This window comes from Myotis daubentonii, chromosome 8 (genome assembly GCF_963259705.1).
Source record: "Myotis daubentonii chromosome 8, mMyoDau2.1, whole genome shotgun sequence".
Lineage (NCBI taxonomy): Eukaryota > Metazoa > Chordata > Mammalia > Chiroptera > Vespertilionidae > Myotis > Myotis daubentonii.
The window spans coordinates 81,294,540-81,316,952 of NC_081847.1; positions in this window are offsets into that span (position 1 = coordinate 81,294,540).

A 22,413-nucleotide genomic window follows, 5' to 3' on the forward strand; every position below is an offset into this window, starting at 1 on the left:
GGGTTGTGCAAAAACAGTTACAAGATCAGACCAAAATCTAAGATGACATTAATAACTATGGGTTATTTTGAAAGAAAAACCTTTTTTTTTTTTTTTTTTCCTGCACGGATGATCTTCCTGGGGTTGAGGAACTGGGGAAAATATGGTGTTAGATTCTGATTAATTTTAATCTGGAGACTGTGTTTTTGTTTCTGTTTTTTTAACAAATGTTTAGCAATTTTCCAAAGGAGATAACTACGGCTGTTACACCATCTACCAATGATTGCTCCGCAAAGGATTCTTTTGCTGTGGAGCTCAGTGAGCAAATGAGATTCAGCTTGTGCTGGGATGGGGGAGGAGAGCACTGGGTGAGTATCTGAAAGCTACTGCACGAGTGAGAGGTTCCTGCACATTGGTGAGCTGCCACTCTGAGCGTCAGGACTGTATCTGGGGAGAAACGGGCTGCAGCCTTTTGCATCATGGAAAATTTTATAAACCAGGGTTTTCTTTCCCTTCTATAGCTCCCACATACTTGGCATTTTAACATTCTTTCTAACAGATTTTTTTTGAACTTTGTATCTTCCTGCTGTGAAAACACACATACTAATGAACTGTATTTAATTTTCCATTGGCAGAATCCGTGATTTGTGGCCTTATCTTTCACTTCATTCAGTTTGCTTGTTCCTCAGTTAAGCATGCACCTGGTGGGATGGTCGGTAGGAATAAACACCCATGAGATGAAAGAGAGGGCCATTTGTTTGTGGTGCATATCACAGGTAGACAAAATACACAGTGTGAGGTTTACTAATACATATGATTTCTAGCCAAGTTATTGCTAACATATGGTTAAACTCATTTGTTGTAAACATAAATACCTCATGTGTATGTTCCATATAAATTAGTATCTCATTAATTTTACCTTCAAGTGGTAAAATGCTGCCATGTAAAACCTGTCTAGATTGCTTAAACTCTGTTTTCACAAAACCCTGCCCCACCCTGGGCTGTCTAATTTCTTAGACACCTGGTGATAAGATTACCTCTTGCCCAGAGCAAATGCTATTTGTGGATGTGCTGTTTCCTTGCTTGCTTTAAAAGCAAACTGAAAATAAATGTTATTAATTAAAATGCCAGAGGTTTTCCTCATTTTCCTTTGGCGAATAGCTTATTATTCAATATCTATTCTCTTTAGAAGAGCTTGTAGCAGCACCAGCTGAGGAGTGGGAAGCTGATCCAACACAGTGAAAAACCTGTAAGTTTCTTATGATTGAGATTCAGGCCCGACCACATTGTTACATTGTTCTTTTAGGATCCAGCAAACACGTAATCAATTTGCTGACGTGAGCAATACCACTCTGGCAGCAGAGACTTGGGAGGAGGGGTTGTTGCTAGGTAACCACCTTTTTGCCACCCAAAACACACAGCCTCCAACAAGTTCCTGTCCTGGGAAACAGTCTGTTCTGTACAAGTGACAGTGTTTACTTCAAAATGATTCTTTGCTGAAATAATTCAGTGTTTACCCTACTTAATTTTTTATTCTGATTGCAAATGTTTATATATATTGAGAAACAATGAACAGAACACTTGAATTCAATTTGGTTTTAAGGAGAATTCAGTTGAATTGATGACTCGTGATATGATTGTTTTTCTCCACTTTACTCATTTTGTTTAATATATAGTTTGATTTGTAGTTTAGATATTTTACTAGCTATATATTTTAACTTATATGGTCTTTATTCTCTTAAAAATATTGGCCGGCGTATTTAGAACTTTCTGTTAGGCAAAAGAAAATATAGAAAGGGTTTGAAAATGTTGTAATGAGCTTCAGTATTCTTTATCAATGCCTAGCTTAGTAATACAAAAGCATTTTACTGGCAGGTGGGTGGAGTAGAATAAAGTATCTAATAATGGATAATGGATAATTGTTTTAATGTTCCATATCATTCTATTAAGAATGCTAGCTCTAGTATTAATGGAGTTGATTTGTATTACAAGCACACCCAAGTCAAAATCCTGCAAGACAAATGCTTTCACAATTGGTACTACAGAAATCCCTTCCCTATGCACCATTTGACATTTGATTTTCTTCAACATACTCAGCATTTACTATGTGCCATTATAAATTAGGGTTTAATGGCTCTTGAGTAAAAAAAATAAATAAATCATTAAGCCAAACCTAAAAAAGCTATGGTCTTCCTTCCTTACCTTTTTTTCTTTCTTTTAACACATACTTACTAAATATGTACTATCTCCTAGATTTTTGGTAAATAGGAGAAATCAGCTGGCCAAAATGACAAAAATGAGCCTTACTCTCATGGAGCTTAAAGACTACAGAGAAAATGGACAGCCCTTTTCTCAAAACTAAGCTGGGGGGGGGGTCTTAATTTAAGGTCTAAATTTCTCTCATATTTCTTTTACCTGATAATTTCTACAAAGCACTAATTCACAACTATCACCCTCTGTCCTTACGGCCCTTTTCTTCACAACTGTAGATTTGTTGTGGATGGCAGAAAGGCTGACCTCCAGACCAGCTGCATTGAATAATGGCCCCCTGCCCTGACGCTGACCAATCAGTGGAGACCTAAACCCTGAAAGGACACACCTGGAAAGCTGCTGAATATTCTACTGAGATCCTCCCTTATGACATCCCCTAAAATCTTCACCTTTAAAACCCTTAGCACAGAAGACCCAGTGCGCTCCCCTTACCTAGGATCTGAAGCACACCTGTGCCTCTCCCTTCATGTTCCCCCAGCTCCTTCCCCCAGGGGCCTTACCTTTACTTTCCTCACTCCCAAACTCCAAGGGCCCTTCTTTTGCCTCTATAACTTGTTCCCTCACACCGTTTCTTCTATTAACTAGAGGCCCGATGCACGAAATTCATGCATGAGGGGGGGCGTCCCTCAGCCCAGCCTGCACCTGCTCCAATCTGGGACATCCCTCTCACAATCCGGGACTCTGGCTCACAATCACTCGCCTGCCTGCCTGCCTGATTGTGCCTAACCACTTCTGCCTGCCAGCCTGATCATCCCCTAACCACTCCCCTGCCAGCCTGATTGATGCCTAACTGCTCCCCTGCTGGCCCAATCACTCCCAACTGCCCTCCCCTGCCAGCCCAATTGCTCCCAACTGCCCTCCCCTGCCGGCCTCATCAACAACTGCCCTCCTCTGCCCAGTCGCCCCCAACTGCCATCCGCTGCCGGCCTGGTCACCCCCAACAGCCCTCCCCTGCTGGCCCAGTCACCCCTAACTGCCCTCTCCTGCCAGCCTGGTCCCCACTAACTGCCCTCCTCTGCAGGCCCGGTCATCCCCAACTGCCCTCTCCTGCCGGTCTGGTCCCCCCTAACTGCCTTCCCCTGCAGGCCTGGTCCCCCACAACTTCCCTCCCTCCCCTGCAGGCCTGGTCCCCCCCAACTTCCCTCCCCTGCTGGCCTGATTGCCCACAACTGCTCTCCCCTGCCGGCCATCTTGTAGCCATTTAGGGGAGGCCATCTTGTGTGAGGGTGTGACCATCAATTTGCATATCACCTCTTTATTATACAGGATTACTTTTTCTATCTCTGTGACTTTCTAAATAAATGTTACCTTATAATTTGAGTTTTCGCTCTAAAATGTTTCCTAGCAAGAACTCATGTACTGAGGTTGCTGAACCCAAGTCCCATCTAACCCCCTGGGGTCTAACACCTGGTGCCCTTCCCACTGCCACTAACATAACCAAGTTAGGATAAATATGAAGGCAGATGCATGTAAGGGAAGAAAAATGACTGGAAAATTTGATATGCAGTCATGGCTCCAGGCTTCTGATTAGTTCTACTGAAGTTCTAGAAAATTGTGAACTGTCATCAAAACATTTAAGACTAAACAGATGCTAATATTTAAAATATGGCACAGTCCAAGAAAGGAGGGAAGGGAGGAAGGAAGTAATGAAAGAAGAAAGGAAGGAAGGAAATAATATAAAATAAAATATAATAAAATATAATAAAATAAAATAATAAAATACTAATACAGCTAACTTTTCTCTATGTTCAGTGGATATACTTTTTCTCTATGTCTGAACATTTTGAAGTCCCTGAAAAACTGGATACAAAAACAAAACTCAGGTGAATCTTAAAAACAAGGGTTCATTCAGGAAGGCAAGAATGCAAGCAATTTTTCTTTGCTGCTTTTATACACCTTTCAGTAACTCTGGAGTCAAAACTAAAACCTAAGAACATATAGCACATAATAAATTCCCAGACACAAATTAAGCACCTTTATCCAAGAATAGGTTAAAAAAAGATCTTATCTGGCAAGCGTGGCTCAGGGATTGAGCATCGACCTATGAACCAGGAAGTCATGGTTCGATTCCAGGTCAGGGCACATGCTGGGGTTGTGGTCTTGATCCCCAGTGTGGGGCGTGCAGGAGGCAGCTGATCAATGATTCTCTGTCATCATTGATGTTTCTATCTCTCTCTCCCTCACCCTACCTCTCTGAAATCAATAAAAATATATTTTAAAAAATAAATCGCATGCTGCTTGAGATGTACAATGTCTTCTGTAGTTCATCCTAACTAAATGTCACCAGGTTTGAAGCATACTGTACAATTACTGAAGTACCTGCTGGAGTGACTTCCTTTACTTTAGAGATGCCAAGGTATTGAGTCTTTTCAGAATGGAATTATTAACTGATTAAAGGGCATATTGTGGGAAGCATTGCCCAAATCTTTTGAGCCACATTTCCTTGTGACTTCTAGGGATGTTTCAGGATCAATATCCAAAGTGTTCCCTTATTATGGGCTCTTTATCCGTCGGACTTGGCACTAATATCAAGGTACAGATAAGGGCACCCTCATGTAGAGACTCAAAAGTTAATAACATTCTCATCCACTCAAAAATACACTCAGATCTGGGAAAGGCAATTGAAGAGAATTCTCTCTTTTCAGAGCCCATCTGTACATGTGTATCTGGAACACAACATGCCTGCTACATGCAGTTTTGCATTTTGGCTACTTCTACATTTCTAGTGGCCTTTGTGAGCTTATAAATAATGTTTCCTCATCTGCCTGTGCAGCTGCTTACATGTATAATGTGGTTCTTTCTATCTGTGTGTGGACCGTGAACTGCGTTTTCTCTTTTTAGATCTCTGTAGATTTAGCTGCAATGGTTCAATCTTTGTGTCATCTTTGTATCACCCTTGTGTTGTGATGTTTGCTTTAGTTTACATAGTGTCAACAGTTATTAGGGTTTCTCTCTGAATCACAGTGTTAAAAAATAAATATATGCTCTCTTCTTATTTTTCCATATTACTAACTTAATAAACATAGTACTTGCATACCCCATATGACCTCTATAACATGTAGAAACTACTTTGTTTCTCATCTATTCCTGCTGTGTTTTTTTTTAAAATAATATATTTGTATTGAGTTCAGAGAGGAAGAGAGGGAGAGAGAGATAGAAACATTAATAATGAAAGAGTATCATTGATTGGCTGCCTCCTGCATGCTCCACCCTGGAGATTAAGCCCCCAACCTGGGCATGTGCCCTGACCAGGAATTGAACCAAGACTTCTTGGTTCATAGATTGACACTCAACCATTGAGCCAAGCCAGTCAGGCTTAATTTATTATTTTGTTATTCAATGTGTACTTTTATAACTCATATCATAGATTATAGATCAATATATTAAAAATCTTATAATGAACATATTAACAATCTTACACCAATTGTCTTGGTTACTTCAAAACCCTGAACAAATAGTCTAAAATGATCCCTCATTTATGTTGAACCCTAATATGATTATCTGTGATGAGTTTACCTACCTAAAACAGTGATTTTCAATTGGTGTGCCCCAAGAGTTTTTAAAACCTGAATATTTAGTCAGGGACACTGAACTTTTTCCCCCCTTAGATTGTCAAATAAAAAGATGACAACAGCCAACGTGACAATGGTCGTCTGGTGAAAATGTCCTATTTTAAGCCATAAATATGTAGGTCATATAATAGAGTTGCATCTTATTGTTCATGTTGCATAATGAGGTTGTATCTGATTTGTTAATTCTTGGTACCAGAAATCCTTATACACAAGGATAGGCACCTGATTTTTAAAAAAATCATTTTGGAGCAAAAAGGGTAGGTTATTATTATTATTATTATTCCAAGTGGCCCAGTGCATGGATTTGTACACATTTGTGCACATAATTAGAATAAATATTCGTGCAGTAATTACGTTACTGCAAAAAATTACATGTCAAAATAGTATATATAAAATAGTATTATAAAATTAAAAAACGTGTGCAATTGGCACCAGCAACAGCTTTACATGTATTGTGTATGTGCGAGTCAACATTTATTTTTGAATTGCCAGTGTGCATCATATGTACCTGCTGGTCAGTTGGTCACACAGTCGGACAGACATATGGTCAGTCACTTAGCCTTTTATATAGATAACTAGAGGCCCAGTGCACAACATTTGTGCACTGAGGGGGTGTCCTCAGCCTGGCCTGTGCCCTCTCACAGTTTAGGACCTCTCAGGGGTTGTCTGACTGCCAGCTTAGGCAGTCAAACATCCCCTGAGGGGTCCTTAGCACTGCCTTGGAGGCGGGAAAGGTTCTGCCACTGCCACTGCACTTGCCAGCCCTGAGCCTGGCTTCTGGCTGAGTGGTGCTCCCCCTGTGGAAGCACACTGACCACTAGGGATCAGCTCTTGTATTGAGCATCATCCCCCCAGTGCGTGTCATAGTGACCGGTCATTCCGCCACTCAGTCTATTTGCATATTAGGATTTTATTATATAGGATTATTTATAAAACAATCAAAATTATACCTATTTTTTGTCAGATTGGCAGAAAATATATATTTTTGGTGTGTTTAGAATTTTAGTAATTATTTTATGTGTGCCATAAGATGAAAAAGGTTGAAAACTCTGACCTAAAATGACATCATTTCCTGTACATTAGTGAAAGTTTGAAAACCACAAAACCCAACCAATGTCATTATAACTGTTTTGTAGAAAGAGTTTGAAGAGGCCACTGAGGTCAGCAAGCACAATGTTTCATCTCTAAATGAAATTGAATGGAGATAAAATACAACAGTGAGAGCTGGTTACAATATGAAATTAATAGCATTCCATTAATTGACAAGCCTTTCTATTTAACACATTCAATATTTTCATGAGAATATTAAATCTATTTTATAGATGAGGATATTAAGACATAGCTTGAAGAGTAGTTTTTTTTTTCTTTTTTGTTGCATACCTACCTTTATTAACATACCCCCAGAGAATCTGTCTCAGGAATGTTGATGGAATTGATAAGCCCCGAGGCCACACTGATAAAACTGAACAAATTGGGCTGTGTTTGCACTGAATACATTTTTGTTAATCCTTTGACCTTCTTGAAACCTTGGCCTTGTTGCTCTACTGTTAAACTCTTCTCTACCCTGGCATAGGCACCATGGTTGCAAACCCAAATGATAGAGAAGAACAGAAATGAATCAATTGTGACACTGAAAATTTACTGCCAAGTGTTTGGAAACCCTTGGAGACAAAAGAATTATCTAGATACTGATATTATAATTTCCCAAAGCTTTCTCTTTTAAAAAAATATTGAATTTATTGGGGTGACTTTGGTTAATAAAATTATACAGGTTACAGGTGTACAATTCTATAATACATCATCTTTATATTGTACTGTGTGTTCATAACCTAAAGTCAAGTCTTCTTCTGTCACCATTATATAACCAGGGCACAATATTTTTCAAAGTTAACAATTTAGCAACAAGAGCATTACTTCATTTATCTATTTTTATAAAGAACAGCGCCCTTCTTCTCATATTAGTATTTTCATTGTTCATTGTCTCCCCAAGCGCAGTTGAATACATGAGTCATAACTGATAATCCCTTGGACATGCTGCATCATCTGATGGCTTTGATTGAGGCGGAGGTTGCACTATAAAGTATCGCATCCATCAAAGGGCCCGCAGACGAAATGCTTGGAAATAAGTGAATCATCAAGAGTAACTCCTGGCTTCTATGAGCAATCTCAGCTCTCATTTGCACTAATGCAGCTTCCTCGCAAATAGCAGTGCATTTTTAATATGATAATAGAATCATCTCATTTTAGAGCTGTAAGACGTCAGAGATCTTTGCACCTTCTTTAAAATCTTGGAGGGGATACAAATACTGAATCTGGTTAAGAGTTTTAATACAAGATCACATATAGTATTCAGTCTGAACCAGTATTTTTTAAGCATCCAATGCTATATTCTTCTCAAAATGACTTTTAAAGTTTTTATATCTGGTCAATGCAATACAGTTCCACTGTCCCTTTTACTGATAAACATTCTGAGATGTGGAAACAATTATAAGTTACGTTATGTTTACAGTTCTAAGAATATGGCAAGAAAACACAAATTACTGCTTTTTACTTTCAAAATATTTGAGTCTCTTTAGGCAGGTTATGTATGCCATAAAATTAAATATATTTTCTAATGAATGTTTAATATTATGAAAGGAAAAATAAAATCTATTTCTTATATGATGAAAGATAACCAAGAGAATCCAAACCTTTGCATGATGTTCCATTCAAACCTGTCCCCATTATCATCTCAAATTAAAATGCTCCTTCTAGTTACACGTCTTCTCATTGCTTCTCTGTGTGCATTGATATTTATGGGATCAATATGTAATTTAGTATCAGTATGTTTAATCATAATCAGCCAGAGTGCTGTGTTTAGCTGAACCTATAAAATGTCCTATAATGATTCCAAAATGTTTAATTTAAGAATCACTGCCTCTGTGCATATGAATCAGAGACCTGCGTTTAATTATTGATAGCAATTAGTACACAAGGCAGACAAACACCATCTGGTGGTAGAAATGGTTCTGTGGCTGATTCCCTTTCATTCACTCTTGCTTCTAAAATAATGCATCATTGATGGTGTTCCCCCAGATAAGAAAATTGGTTTTCTTTCTATATTCCAACTCCTGGAATTTCTGTCCCTTTGAACCCCACAGTATCAATAGGCATTGTTCTCTGGCTAAAATAAAACAATCAGAACTATGGGGTGGTCAACTGCATTTGGTCACCATAAGCAGATCTCAACAGCATTTTTCAGTAAAAATTCCTCACCCTGTATGCACGCATCTCATGAATAATAATAAGAATGATGTTAAAGAAGTTGAACCTCAAGGTCAGACATTCAGAACAAAAAGCAATGCTTAACATAAAACCATAGCAAATGCCAAATATTAATTAGGTGCATATTTTATTCAGACAAGAACAGGTGCATGTGCACACACACACGTGTGTGAGCCTGTGTGTGTATGTTGATGTATGGCTTAGAGAGACAACCTTCTCCTAGCTAATGAAACATAAGAAAGTAGTGAAATGAGGATAGAGGAAATTACCCTGTCTCCTCTTAAAGGAACCCACCATTGTCATTTCACCTTTGTAAACCTTTGTTCCCTCAGAACAACTACTGACACCCCATATGGAAGTATGTAACTAAGGCCCCAGAGCTGAGCCCTCTTTCCTCTTGTTCTTATTATTTAACTCAACACATGTGCTCTGTTATGCATACTGGGCAGAACTGAGTTATGTGTACAAATATCTTAATCCCCCCATCACTCGGGGAGGCCATGCTGGGCGCTAAGGCAGCCCAGACTCCTGGGCACTCACCTCCAGCATCAACTAGCTTCATCCAGGACCACCTAGACCAGAGCTCCACAGTTTGCCACAAGGCCCCCCTTTAAACGGACATACTGGGTAAAATAGGACTTGCTATTCTATCTCACTGAGCAGAATGTAGTTAAGAGGGGATTCTGCCATGCAAACACTTACTTCATCAGCCAGTGACTGTTTAACAGCCTCCTGGGTGAAGGTGCCTAAGGAACTTTTGGAAGAAATTGTGGGCCAGGGCAGTTACCCAAGTCAAAGTGCAGCTGGAATAGAGGATGAAGGCTTTGGAAGGGTGATAGGCTGAGGCCTCAAATCTCGGACTGTTATGCCTAATTTGGATATGTCTGCCTTCATAATCGAGGGTGTCACCCAAAAACGTATACACACTTTGAATACTTACATAGGAAGTGTTTGTACTTCAACTGCCTTTTCAAACTTCCAGTAGCACTTTAGGATGAATTCCCTTTGTTCAAAGCTTAGTCTAGCAGAAAAGAAACATCAATTGAACTATCGGCTGTTAAAGTGTGTATACATGTTTTGGGACACCCTGTATTGACTTCTGTTCCTTAGCCGCTGATATGTCCTTAAATGGAGTCTAAGCAGGAGGATCGAGTCAATAAAAGCAAATAACAGCAGTCAACTTTGCGATCTAATGAGGCAGAAAAAAAATGTGTATACAGCGGAAGTTTGAAGTTGCATCAAAGTTCTGAGTTATTTGTCCATTCACATGGGGCTAACAATGGGGAGCCCAAAAGCCATACTCAAGTTATTGGGGATTGGCATAGTCATAGTCTGAAAGGAGACTTGGGGAAGCAGGAAGAGTGCCTGAGAATTTTCAGAGAGTGGGAGGAAATCAAGGCCTAAGCCCAGGTCTCTGACCTGGTCCGGTGGATTCAGACCACAAGCCACAGAGCCATAGGTGTCCATGGCGATGACTCAGGTGACATTTGCAAGGATAGTAGCTAAGCAAGGAAAATCTGGGCACCCAAATCGAAATTTTATCTTCTTTATCTATTTTGCATAAGAGGGACTTTTTTTTTTTTTTTTTTTATCTATTTTGCACTTTAGATTTCCATAAAAGATTTCTTCTTCTTTTTTTGGGGGGAGCGGGGAGACTACAGTGAAGAAGGAAACTTAGTTCAGTACAATATATAAGATTTCTTTTAAAGAAAGAGTTCAAACATTAAAAGATCCTCTAAAACACTATTTGCCTAGTCCACAAGGGTGAAGGGCACACAGCATCTCAGAAGCCAGACCTGCATCCTGCTCAGGTGAGCAGCATGATTCACATCCAGAGATGGATGGTGGCACATAGGCCTCAGCTGCTCCTGCTGAGGTTCAATAACGGAAGTAGCCTCTGCTGAGCTGGGAGTCTAGGAAAGAGAAGAACAAGGGCACAGCAGGGGCTGCTAAAGTAGACAGGACATTCCCAGAGACGGTGCAGAATGTTGAGTGGGTTGGGGACATGGGCTGGTGTCTTCCTTGCTCTCAGTGACTAAGGTTGGGGGGTGGGTGCAGATTCTTGTATGTGACCTCTGCCAATTGCAGGGGGTTTGATCAGACTATGATTTTATGAGGAAAGATGTGGCGGTTCTTCATCCTATCCACGGACTTAATCCAATTTCCATGAAGAGGTTAAAAGCATCACAGGTCACCATCCTATTTTCTTTATACATTGTCCCTGAACTATAGATAATTGTGGCTGTGGCAATTCATGAAATATTCATTTATTCAAACAGGAATTAGGAAAAGTCAAGACCAATGACATAGCTGCAAAGGGCAAACTTGTTCAAAAGGTCACCCACATAGTTTTCCCCCAAAATATTCTGGCAGAAAATTTGAATAGATGGTCATTTTGATTATAGGAAAATGACAAATTGAGCCAGGTTCTTGCTGTTAGGAATGTGTTCTAATTATATTCTTCTAAAAAGCTGCAGAAGAAAAGAGTGAATTCTTATGTTCTACAAACAGGTCCTTTTTGGGTGGCCTCTGCATTAGTAGAGAGGGCAGAAACCCCTCCTCTAAAATGATTTGCACAAACTGCTACTGTGTTCATGCAGGAGTGGGGATTTGGACAGTTTGTGTTTAAATGTCCAGGAAATACGTGTTTGAGATTATGCCCAGTTTCCCATTTAATTCCTGCTCCCTTCCTCCCTGACTGAAGAAGGTGTCTTTGAAGGGAGTTGCCTCAGGGACAGGGTTCATAGGCAGGCTGGTGAAAAGTAAGAAGGCAGTTTATCTAATTATGAGTATAGTAAGTTATAGGAGCAATTAAAGTTAGAAATTATAATACAAAATGTCACATATGGTGAAGAATTTCAAAAGCTACATGAGGGCTGATGTCCAATTGCGTTCCTGAAAAAGGCCAACAGAGTATTTGTAATTCCTGACCATGTTATTGTGCATGACCCCCAGAGGGTCAGCAGAAGTACCTGATGTGAATAAAAAGTGAAAAATAGTCTGCACAAAATTAGATCTGTGGCTTGCCCTGAATGGTAATGGCAACATCTAGAAAAATTCTTAGTGTAGATTTTTATAAAATAGACTATTTTGTAAAATAGTCTATATTTAATGTTTTTACATTACAGTGGTAGGTGAAGAAATATTACAAAATAAATAGGTCATCATGAAATCTAGTTAAAACCATTGAGAGCTTATAGAAAAAATATGCTGGCTCATTAGAGAAATTCTTTAAAATATGGCCCCATAAAGAATTTGCACAATGGAGAGAAGTCTTAAAATAATTAAATCTCAAGATTTGAATGTATTTTAAAGGTCATCTAGCCTAATGACTCAGTGTTAAAATAATCCAAATAAGATTCCTCACAGAGGGTTATTGGTTTCTGGACACAACCAGGGGATCATGAGACAACCAGCATCATGGTTAAAGTGTGGCCTCAGGAGCCAAGCCGACCTCAAGTCCACCACTCACCAGTTATGTACCTTGGCAGGTGGCTTGGCCACTGTAAGCCTCCATTTCTGTATGGGTAAAATGGATATATTAATAGTGCAATTAATACTCATTCATACTGTATATTTGTGAATTTGTTAACTCATTAAAATTTATTTGCAACCCCAAACTCGATATTCATAGTGCTTTTGTGGTCCGTCATGAATATGCCCAGAGCAGTGAGAAGTTTGAATTGCCCAATGCTCATGTCCTCAGCAGAGGTCAAACAAGGCGACACTCTGCCTCTTGTTCATTCTCCTACTGTAAAAACTTGTCCTTTACATGATATATTTAGTGCCAAATTTTATGCAATTTTGTGCTTTTTGTTGGTGATTTTGCTGCTTGAAATGGCTCCCAATTATAGTGTTGAAATGCTGTCTGGTGTTTCTAAACACAAGAAGGCTGTGATGACCCTTGTGGGAAAAATACCTGTGCTAGCTAAGCTTCACTCAAGCATGAGTTATAGTGCTCTTAGCTGTGAGTTCAATGATAATGAAAGAACATAATATATTAAATAAGATGTCTTTTAAACAGAAACACACATAAAACAGGATTGTGTATTGATTGGTTGATGAAAATGTTGTGACCAGAGGCCCTAAGGAATGCAATCCTGTATTTCCCCTAGGAGCGTTGGTTCAGTATTTGCTAATTCAGTGCCTTTGGCAACTTTATCGAACATAGTTACCACAGATAAGAAGAATCTACTGTATTTAACTTACCTTGGAAATAATGCATTTTAAACTGTTCAGTACTAGAATTTGGCATGTGACATATAAAAAAGGCATTTAATAAAAATGGACAATGTTATTAAACACAATATAATAAAGAAGCTTCTTCCATTGTCAGACATTTTACATTAACTACCTCGTTATCTTGTAGCACCTATAAAATTGGTATATTGGTATGGGTGTGAGACATTGTGATACAATAAAAAAAATGTATTTGTAGTCTTTGTCCCACATTCAGGGCTCAAAATATTATAAAACTGTTGAAATTTTCTGTGTGATAGAGGTGATAGTAGCATATTTTGTTATAAAATGCCATCTTTCTCCCTGGTTCTTGACACAGAGCTCCTAAAATCCTCACAAATCCTGAGTGATGCGTGCCTTTGTTAAGTGAATGAGATGACTCTTGGCTGAGAGACATTTTAGTTTTAGGATGGGCACTGGTCTCCTAAAAGCCCAATGGTGTGATTAGAAGGTTGGATTTTCAAGCCCTATCCTCAGATCTCCAGGGAGGACAACAGGTTCAATCACCAATGACCAATGATTTAATAGAGGGTACCCATGTAATGAAACCTCCGTCAAAACCCCCAACATTGGGTTTGCAGAGCGTCTGGAGTGGTGAAATGTCTAGGTGCTAGGAGGGTAACACACATGGAAAGGGCATGAAGGCCCATAATCCTTCTTCTATACCTTGCCCTACGCATCTATTACTTTGGGTAGTGAGTGTCAGAACTGAACAAAATTGTAGGTCATCTAGTTGGTGTCTAGAGTTGGAGAATTGGTTGAAAGTGTGGAAAAGATCCCCCACACTTTTATTGTTAGATTGGTTGTGAGTAGAAATAGATCAGGGTGCTATCTATATATTTATTCAGGTGACCATCACAATGTTAAACATGGAAACCCCCGTCCCCTTATTGAAGAACCTCTTATAAATCTGTGTTAATAAACACATTCATAAAATTCATTGAACATGATCGCTTGACCAGCTAGAGGTTCTAACAGGAATAAATCTCTATCTTGAGTGCTTCAAAATTTTAGTGGGGGAAAGAGGCGTAAATTAACCTGTATGGTAACTTGGTATAGTGAAAAGAATGCTTGGATTATATGGCAAAAACAGGCGACCTGCTTACCAAGTGTGTGAAATTTCTTATTCCTGGGAATACAATTTGATGACACCCCCCACCTTTTCTTCTTCTTTTTTAAATACATTTTTATTTATTTCAGAGAGGAAGGGAGAGGGAGAGAGAGATAGAAACATCAATGATGAGAGATTTATTGATCAGCTGCCTCCTGCACACCTCCCACTTGGGACCAAGCCCACAACCTGGGCATGTGCCCTGACCAGGAACGAACCTTCTGGTTCATAGGTCAGTGCTCAACCACTGAGCCACACCAGCCAGGCCCCATCTTTTCTTGACATGAAACTGAGTTTTACAAATGTAACATAAGTGGAAATGATGCATGCCACTTCTAGGCTTGGCTGCTATACATTTTCCATATTCTTTCTTCTTATACTGGCTTGATCCAGACAAGACATTAGAAGCTGCTGGGAAAGCTGATGTCCTTGACTCACACTTGGAGAGAATTGCCCACTGGGTAGGACTTCATCTTAAAACTCTCATCTGAGTGAGAAAGTTCTGTCATATCAGCTATTAAGCATGCTGATATTTGTTGCAATGAAAAACATTAATTAATATAGCTAGAATTTTGAAGAGTTGAATTCTGGTATGGACTTTATCATCAGATGGGGATGAGGTTAATCTTGCTGTGTCTCTGCATCCTCCTCGGTAGAATGGCACAAATTAGCTTTTCTAACCCATCACCCAGGATCACAAGAGAGCCCTAATGAGATAATGGATTTGAGAGAACATTGAAATGCATGACATTTGATAGGTGTGCAAGGCACTATAAAATAATTTGGGGTGCCCCAGGTCTCTGAAGTGACCAGTAAATTGAATTGACACATCCACTCTGAACAACAGATCTTGTTTCTTCTACAGAGAAATGATTTTCTGCTCTGTTTCTGAAATTCTAATTAGCATAGATGAAGCCACAGGGTGTTCTGCAGGGAGAGTTAGCACGTGGTTCCAGAGGGCCCTGCCTCTCAGCCCACAGATGGAGATGCTCCCCTGTGCACAATTGTTCAAAGGAAGACACTAAATTAAAGAGTAAGGTTCAGCGTAACCTAATCTATGACCTCACTCAGGCCTTAACCAGATTAATCTCACTGCCTGTAGTGGAGCGCAGATGAGAAAAACACCAAAGTGGGATGTGAACACTCAGCAAGATGGTGCTGAATGGCCTGCCTCTGAACACCAAGGTCAGTGTTTTGAAATTCACTAATCTGCTTTTCCATTTCGTTCCTTACAACTGCATACGTAGAGTTGCCTTTGTAAAGTTTAATATAGGTATTCTTTTTTAACCTAAAAGGCAGCAATATTGATTTAAATTTCCTGAGATGTAGAAAAATTTTCATATCACAGTCATTAGATTTTAAATCCACACTGTTAAAAGTTACCTCCTCCCCAGCCAGTGTGCCTTAGTGGTTGAGAATCAACCTATGAACTAGGAGTTCATGGTTCAATTCCCAGTCAGGGCACATGCCTGGATGCCTGGATTTTGGGCTCGACCCCTACCTAGTAGGGAGCATGCAGGAAGCAGCCAATCAATGATTCACTCTCTTCATTGATGTTTCTACCTCTCTCTCCCTGTCCCTTCCTCTCTGAAATCAATAAAAATATATTTTTTAAAAATTACCTCCTGATGGAGCAAGACAAGTGATTTCCTTACAATTTAGGCTATATCTGAGGCATCACTGTACATGTTCCAAAATTTCACCCCTCTCAATCCTGGCCCCACTTCACATTCGCCTTCTTTAGCAATACAAATACAGTGCTCCAAACACCCATTTCTATAATGCTGTGTTGATTTTTAAGTATGTACATTTTAAAAACTTTTTTTATTTTATAAAAAGGGCATCATATTATATATAGTCTTTTAAGAATGAGTATTTTCACTTAATAATATATTGCTAGGGCTCATTCCTGTGATGTTATATCACTGTAGCGTATTTGTTTTGATGTTTGTAAATGGTGGTAGGCAAAAAACAAACAAAAAAACAAACAAAACACACAAAAAACTCAACCAAAGATGTCCCCATCCTAATCCCCAGAACCTGAGAATATGTTAAACTACATGGCAAAGGATAATTAAGGGCATAGATGGAAATAAGGTTGCTAAGGTCCTTGTGATGTAGAGATTATCATGGATTATCTGCATGGGTCTTATGTTATCACAAGCATTCTTAGAAATAGAAGAAGGAGGCTGGAGAAAGCATATCAGAGTCATTCCACATGAGAAAGACACCACCAGGCATTGATGGCTTTGAAGATGGAAGAAAGCAATGAGCCAAGAACTGCAGGAAACCACTAAAACCTGGAAAAGGCAACAAATTGATTCTTCCTTAGAGAGAAACACAACCCTGCTGACACCTTGATTTTAGCCCAGTGAGACTATTTCAGATTTCTGACCTCCACAGTAGTATAATAATACATTTGTGCTGTTTTGAGTCACTGCATTTTTGGTAACTTGTTACATCAGCACATATACGTTTATACTGTAACTAGAGGCCCGGTGCATGAAATTCGTGAATGAAGGAGGGTTCCCCTCAGCCCAGCCTGCGCCCTCTCTAATCCAGGACCCCTTGGGGGATGTCCAACTGCCAGTTTAGGCCCGATCCTGGCGATCGGTCCTAAACTGGCAGTCAGGCATCCCTCTCACAATCCGGGACTGCTGGCTCCTAACTGCTCACCTGCCTGCCTTCTTGATTGCCCCTAACTGCCGCCACTGCCAGCTGATCATCCTTAACTGCCTCTGCCTGCTGGCCTGGTTGCCTCCAACTACCCCGCCCCTGCTGGCCTGGTTGCTCCTAACTGCCCCCCCCCCCCCCCCGCCAGCCTGGTCGCTCCTTGCTGCACCCCCTGCCAGCCTGGTTGCTCCTCACTGCCCCCCCTGCTGGCTTGGTTATCCCCAACTGGCACCCTCTGCTGGCCTGGTCACCCCTAACTGCCCCCCGCCCGCCAGCCTGGTCACCCCTCATTGCCCCCCCTACTGTCCTGGTCACCCCCAACTGACCCCCTGCTATCCTGTTTGCCCCCAACTGTGCCCCCATTGGCCTGGTCGCCCCACACAGCCTAATGTTCAGTCATTTGGTCATCCCTCACTAACCCCCCTGCCAGCCTGGTTGCCCCACGCAGCCTGCTGTTTGGTTGTCCATCCGGTTGTTTCAGTTGTGACAGCCCCTGGATTTTTATATATTAGGATTTGCTATTCTACTCTCCCATTGAGGTACAGTTGTGTTGTTTCCATGCTGTTGCCCCTGTGCATAATAATTCTTAGAATGCTCATGTACAAATCTCTTTTTGCCCAGGTGCAAGTTTTTCTCATATGTGTTTACTTAGACACAAAATTGCTGGGTCAATGGATATAAGAACAGTCTACTAGATAAATGATCAAAAAGAGATAAATTGAAATCATTATCCCAAATGGTTGTAAAAATTTGTATTTTAACCATAAATGTATACTAAATATCTCCTCTCATCACTGTTAAACTTTTTTTTTTCTAATTGAATGGGATCAAAACGTTAACTCATTGCAATCCTAATTTGTAAATCTTGATTGTAGGTGATGGTGATCAAATTTTAGATTGTTTACTGGTCATATGTGTTCCTTCTTCTAGAAATGTTTGTTTTGCACCCCCAAGATGAAAACAGAAACTCCTGTCTAATTTGCCCAATATTTCTAAAGCTGCATCAGTGGGTCACAGAGAACAATGCTCACCTCACTCTGATATTCTACAAACCCTGATGCTTTTAAGGAGGTAAGGAGGTGCAGAATGTTTTCACTACATCGTTTCACTGAAAAATGCTCCCCTGTGGACCTTTAACCACCCTGCCTCAAAAAGTTGACTTTCTTTTCTTAAGGAGTTGGGTGGAAGATTGAAATGAAAAAAGGAGAGGAAGTTAAAATACAAGACCTGCTTTGTAGAAAAGGGAAAACAGTCCGGGTCTCTTGAACAGACACCAAACAGAACTAGGAAGCAAGAATTTAATAGAAAACTACCTGTGAGGGAAAAATGAGGAGGGCACCAGGCAAGGTTGGCAGAGCTGTCAGATCATAATGTAAATCTGACTCTGAGTGAAGGAAAGAGGGAAGGGAGGTTGGGTCTAGGCCTCCTAGGTCACTTTGCCATATAAGGAATGCTTGACAAGGCCTTCGAGAAATCCGCAGGCCAAAGCCAGCATCAGAGGGACACCTGTGTTCTCCGAACAGGTCTGCCTTAGAATTAATGCTGAACTCTGTCTCTGGCTGCAAAAAGCCCAGGAGGGGTATGGCTTCAGTGCAAAAGCAGTCGTGGATATCAAAGCTCAGCCCCTTGGGCCTTCAGTCCGCTATGTTCCCTGTGATTGGAGGTGTATGAAGCCCTTTATCAAGCTGGGAAGCATTTGAATATCAGATTTCTGGCCCATCAATGATGGACGTTTTCAAAGTGAAGAACAAGGTGGTCAGAATGGAATTTTGGAAAATGACCTGAGCATCTCAGTTCTTATGAATAAAGAGGACTCAATAGATATAAACTTTACCTATGATGGTGCTTTAAAAATAAAACTTATGTACAGATATGAAGTTGGTGAATAGTTGCCAGCAAACACAACATCCTTTGACTTCCGAAATCTTGTTATGGATTTCAAGTACCCTTAGTACTTATAACATTAATTTAGGCCTGAGGGTAGCTTTCTCTGGACAGGGCCAGAGAACAACTATTGTAGATTTGGAGGGCCAGGTACTATTACAATTATTCAATGACACTTTTTAGTGTGAAAGCATTCATAGGTAAAGAGGCATGGCTAGAGTCTAATAAAACTTTATTTACAAAAGCAGGTGTCCACCTGGATTTGGCCCATGGGCCATAGTTTATAGCCACTGATTTAGAGATTTCAAATAAATTACATCAGATCATACTGAAACTCAAGAGCTCAAGAGACAGGTGTGTGCATTAAAGGACAGGGCTTTAGCATGAACTCTGGGAACATCACTACATAAATGAAGGATGAAGGAAGAAGGCATTGAAGGAAAACATGCATACATTTTCTTTTGCATTACCTCTTTCATCTTCTTTTTTCATGCTGAGGTTTTCTAGGGTCCTATTATCCTTTGATTTGGGGAACATATAAAGGTTGCTTTATATGTTTTTCTCTTGGTGATTGTATCTGTTTTTACTATTGACTCCAAGTTAAAGAAATTTCTTTTCAGGAAGTTCAGACATTTCCTTTCAGAAATTCTGACTTATATATTCCAATTGATCATACATAAGACCAACTCCAGACAATATAAACTTAATATGTTTAACTCTCAGCTAATTTTCTTATCCAACCAACATCTTCAACCTCTGTACTCTCAAGGAAAACTAACACTTCGAACATCAAGCCAGTGTAGTTCTCTCAGTCTCACATGCAGCCAAAAAACTCAGAGCATGGTCTCTCCTCAAATATGTGTCCCTCTCTTCTGAAATGGTCCATAACTTCAACATTTCTTGACTCAGAATATTGAAAACATATCTGGTCTATTTAGTCCCAGTGCTTCCTAGTTTTAGTTCATCCTCGAGAATAATCTCACGTAAAAAAATAATTGTATTGAACATTTAGAACTATTTATTTCTCAACACCTCCAACCCCAATAGTTATGTGCAACATGAGTTTTAACAGCAACTGTTTGAAGACTGTTTGAAGACCCATGTTGCTTACCATTCAAGAGCATTGAACAATAATTAAGATCAAAGCTGACAGAGAGAAAGCATTTCTCAAATATTTTATTGCATCAATTTCCCAAATCTTATTCATTCAATGTCATTCTGCTCTTAGCATATAATCCCTACATATACTTGTTAGGAGAAACTAAAAAGAACTTTTTGGGAAAAGTTGCTACTATAAGGTTACAGTTTCTTATCCATTCTAAGTCTCAATCACCTAAATTTCAAATTTTCTATTCCAGTCATTTTCTTTTTCCCCCTTGCTGTAAGAAAACGTTTATTTAGAAATACACAATGATAGAAAGAGATGAGCCAACTGGTCTGCATGGGCTCAGGAAACAAGTTAAAGAAACAAAAGAAGGGCCTTGGAATTTAGGAGAAATAAGCAGAGGTAATGCACTGCAGGAAGCAGTAGGGGAAAGATGTGGGTGTACTCCAGAGAGGTAGCACACTCCAGTCATTTTCTTTCCAACAGGTTTGTTTAGAAATAGTTATGTCTGATCTCAACTGACCAGAAGAGAAGAGACAAAATAAGTATAATGACATATTTGATCATTATTCAAAGTCAATTTCTTTAAGGTGAAATTTTTTTTGTACCTTTTCTGTGTAGATATGTTTAGACGTACAAACACCACTGTGTTACAAATGCCTATAGTATTCAGTACAGTAACATGCTGTACAAGCTTGTAGGCTAGGAGCAATCGGCTATACCATATAGCACAGGTGTGTAGTTGTTTATACTATCGAGATTTGTGTTAGGTACACTCTATGATGTTTGCACAATGCCAAAATCACCTAAGGACACATTACTCATAATGTATCCCCACTATTAAGTGACATATGACTGTATTGCTTTAGGAAATCCAGAATAATATTTTCCCTTAGGCTTTAGATTTGAAAAGAGAGCCTAGAGCTAGACAACAGAGAGTGTCAAATGCCAAAGTAGAAAATTTATACCTTTTATATAGTTGCAATATCCCTTCATCATTAAAAAATTGAGTATACTCCTCACTATGTGAATATTTATTCATTTATAAATGATATACATGTGGAACAAATACGTTAAATCTTACATATACTTCTCCAGAGAGACATTCAGGGAATACTTTCTAACTCATTTTATACTCTTAATACCTAAACCTCTCAAGAAAAATATGAGAAAAGAAAATTATGGACCAATCTTGATCAAGAATATAAATGACAAAATTTAAATGAAATGTAATTGACCTAAATCTAGCAATACATTTTAAAGGATGATAAAGTTCAATTAAACCCAGAAGTGTAAATCTGGTTTAACATTAAGAAAATCAAGTAATATAATTTACTACATGAAAGGATTAAAAGAGAGAAACTATATCTGCAAGTCAATATATGTAAAAAAACATTTGATAAAATTTAACAACCTACTGAGGATTAAAAAAAGAAAAACTAAACTCCTTTATGGCAAAGTAGGAAACGAACAGATTTTTTTTTTTATTCTGATGAAAATTTTCCATACAACTACTCAAGGCAAACCTCATACTAAAGAATATTTTCTTTATATTATGAACCAGAATGTGTGCTATAGCCTCACTTATTCAATAATATTCTAGGGGTTTTGGCTAGGGCTTTATGATGAGAAAAAAACTATAGAAATATAATTGTTAAAAAGAAAGACATTAAAGTGTTGTTATCCTTAAAAGACAAAAATATATAATAGGAAACTTCAGTAGGATTGTAGTAGTTGAAATGGACTAGATTATTCTGTAATAACAAAGAACCACACAATTTCAGAAGCTTAAAAACAAAAAAGTATATTTTACTCACAGTACATGTCTAACAAGGGTGAGCAGGAACGTGCTTATTTCATTTTCCTCAGGGACCCCAGCTGCTGGTGGCCCAATTGAGACACAACTTCCGTACGTACTTTTCAAGATACCCTTGTTGTGAGAGTGAAAATGAAAATTGAAGTTGATCACCAGCATTACATTGTTTTCCACCCAGAAGTGGCAAGTGTCATTTCCAGTCACATTTTATTTTATTGGTGAAGGCAAATCAAGAATATGTTTAACTGCAAATAGGTGGGATAATGGAACCCTACCATATTCCCAGATTGAAAATTTGGTGAACATCAATAATGGTGAACATTAGATTCTGCATGTCAAATATTACAACTAATAAGACTCGTGTTTAACAAAATTGTTTGAAGCTTTCATTACAAGACCCACCAAACTCTATCATTGATCCTCTCTCCTTCGTTACTCTTCTAGGTCATCAGATGTTCGTTATGTTGGTGGACAAGGGAGATTTCCTCCTGGAATTGAC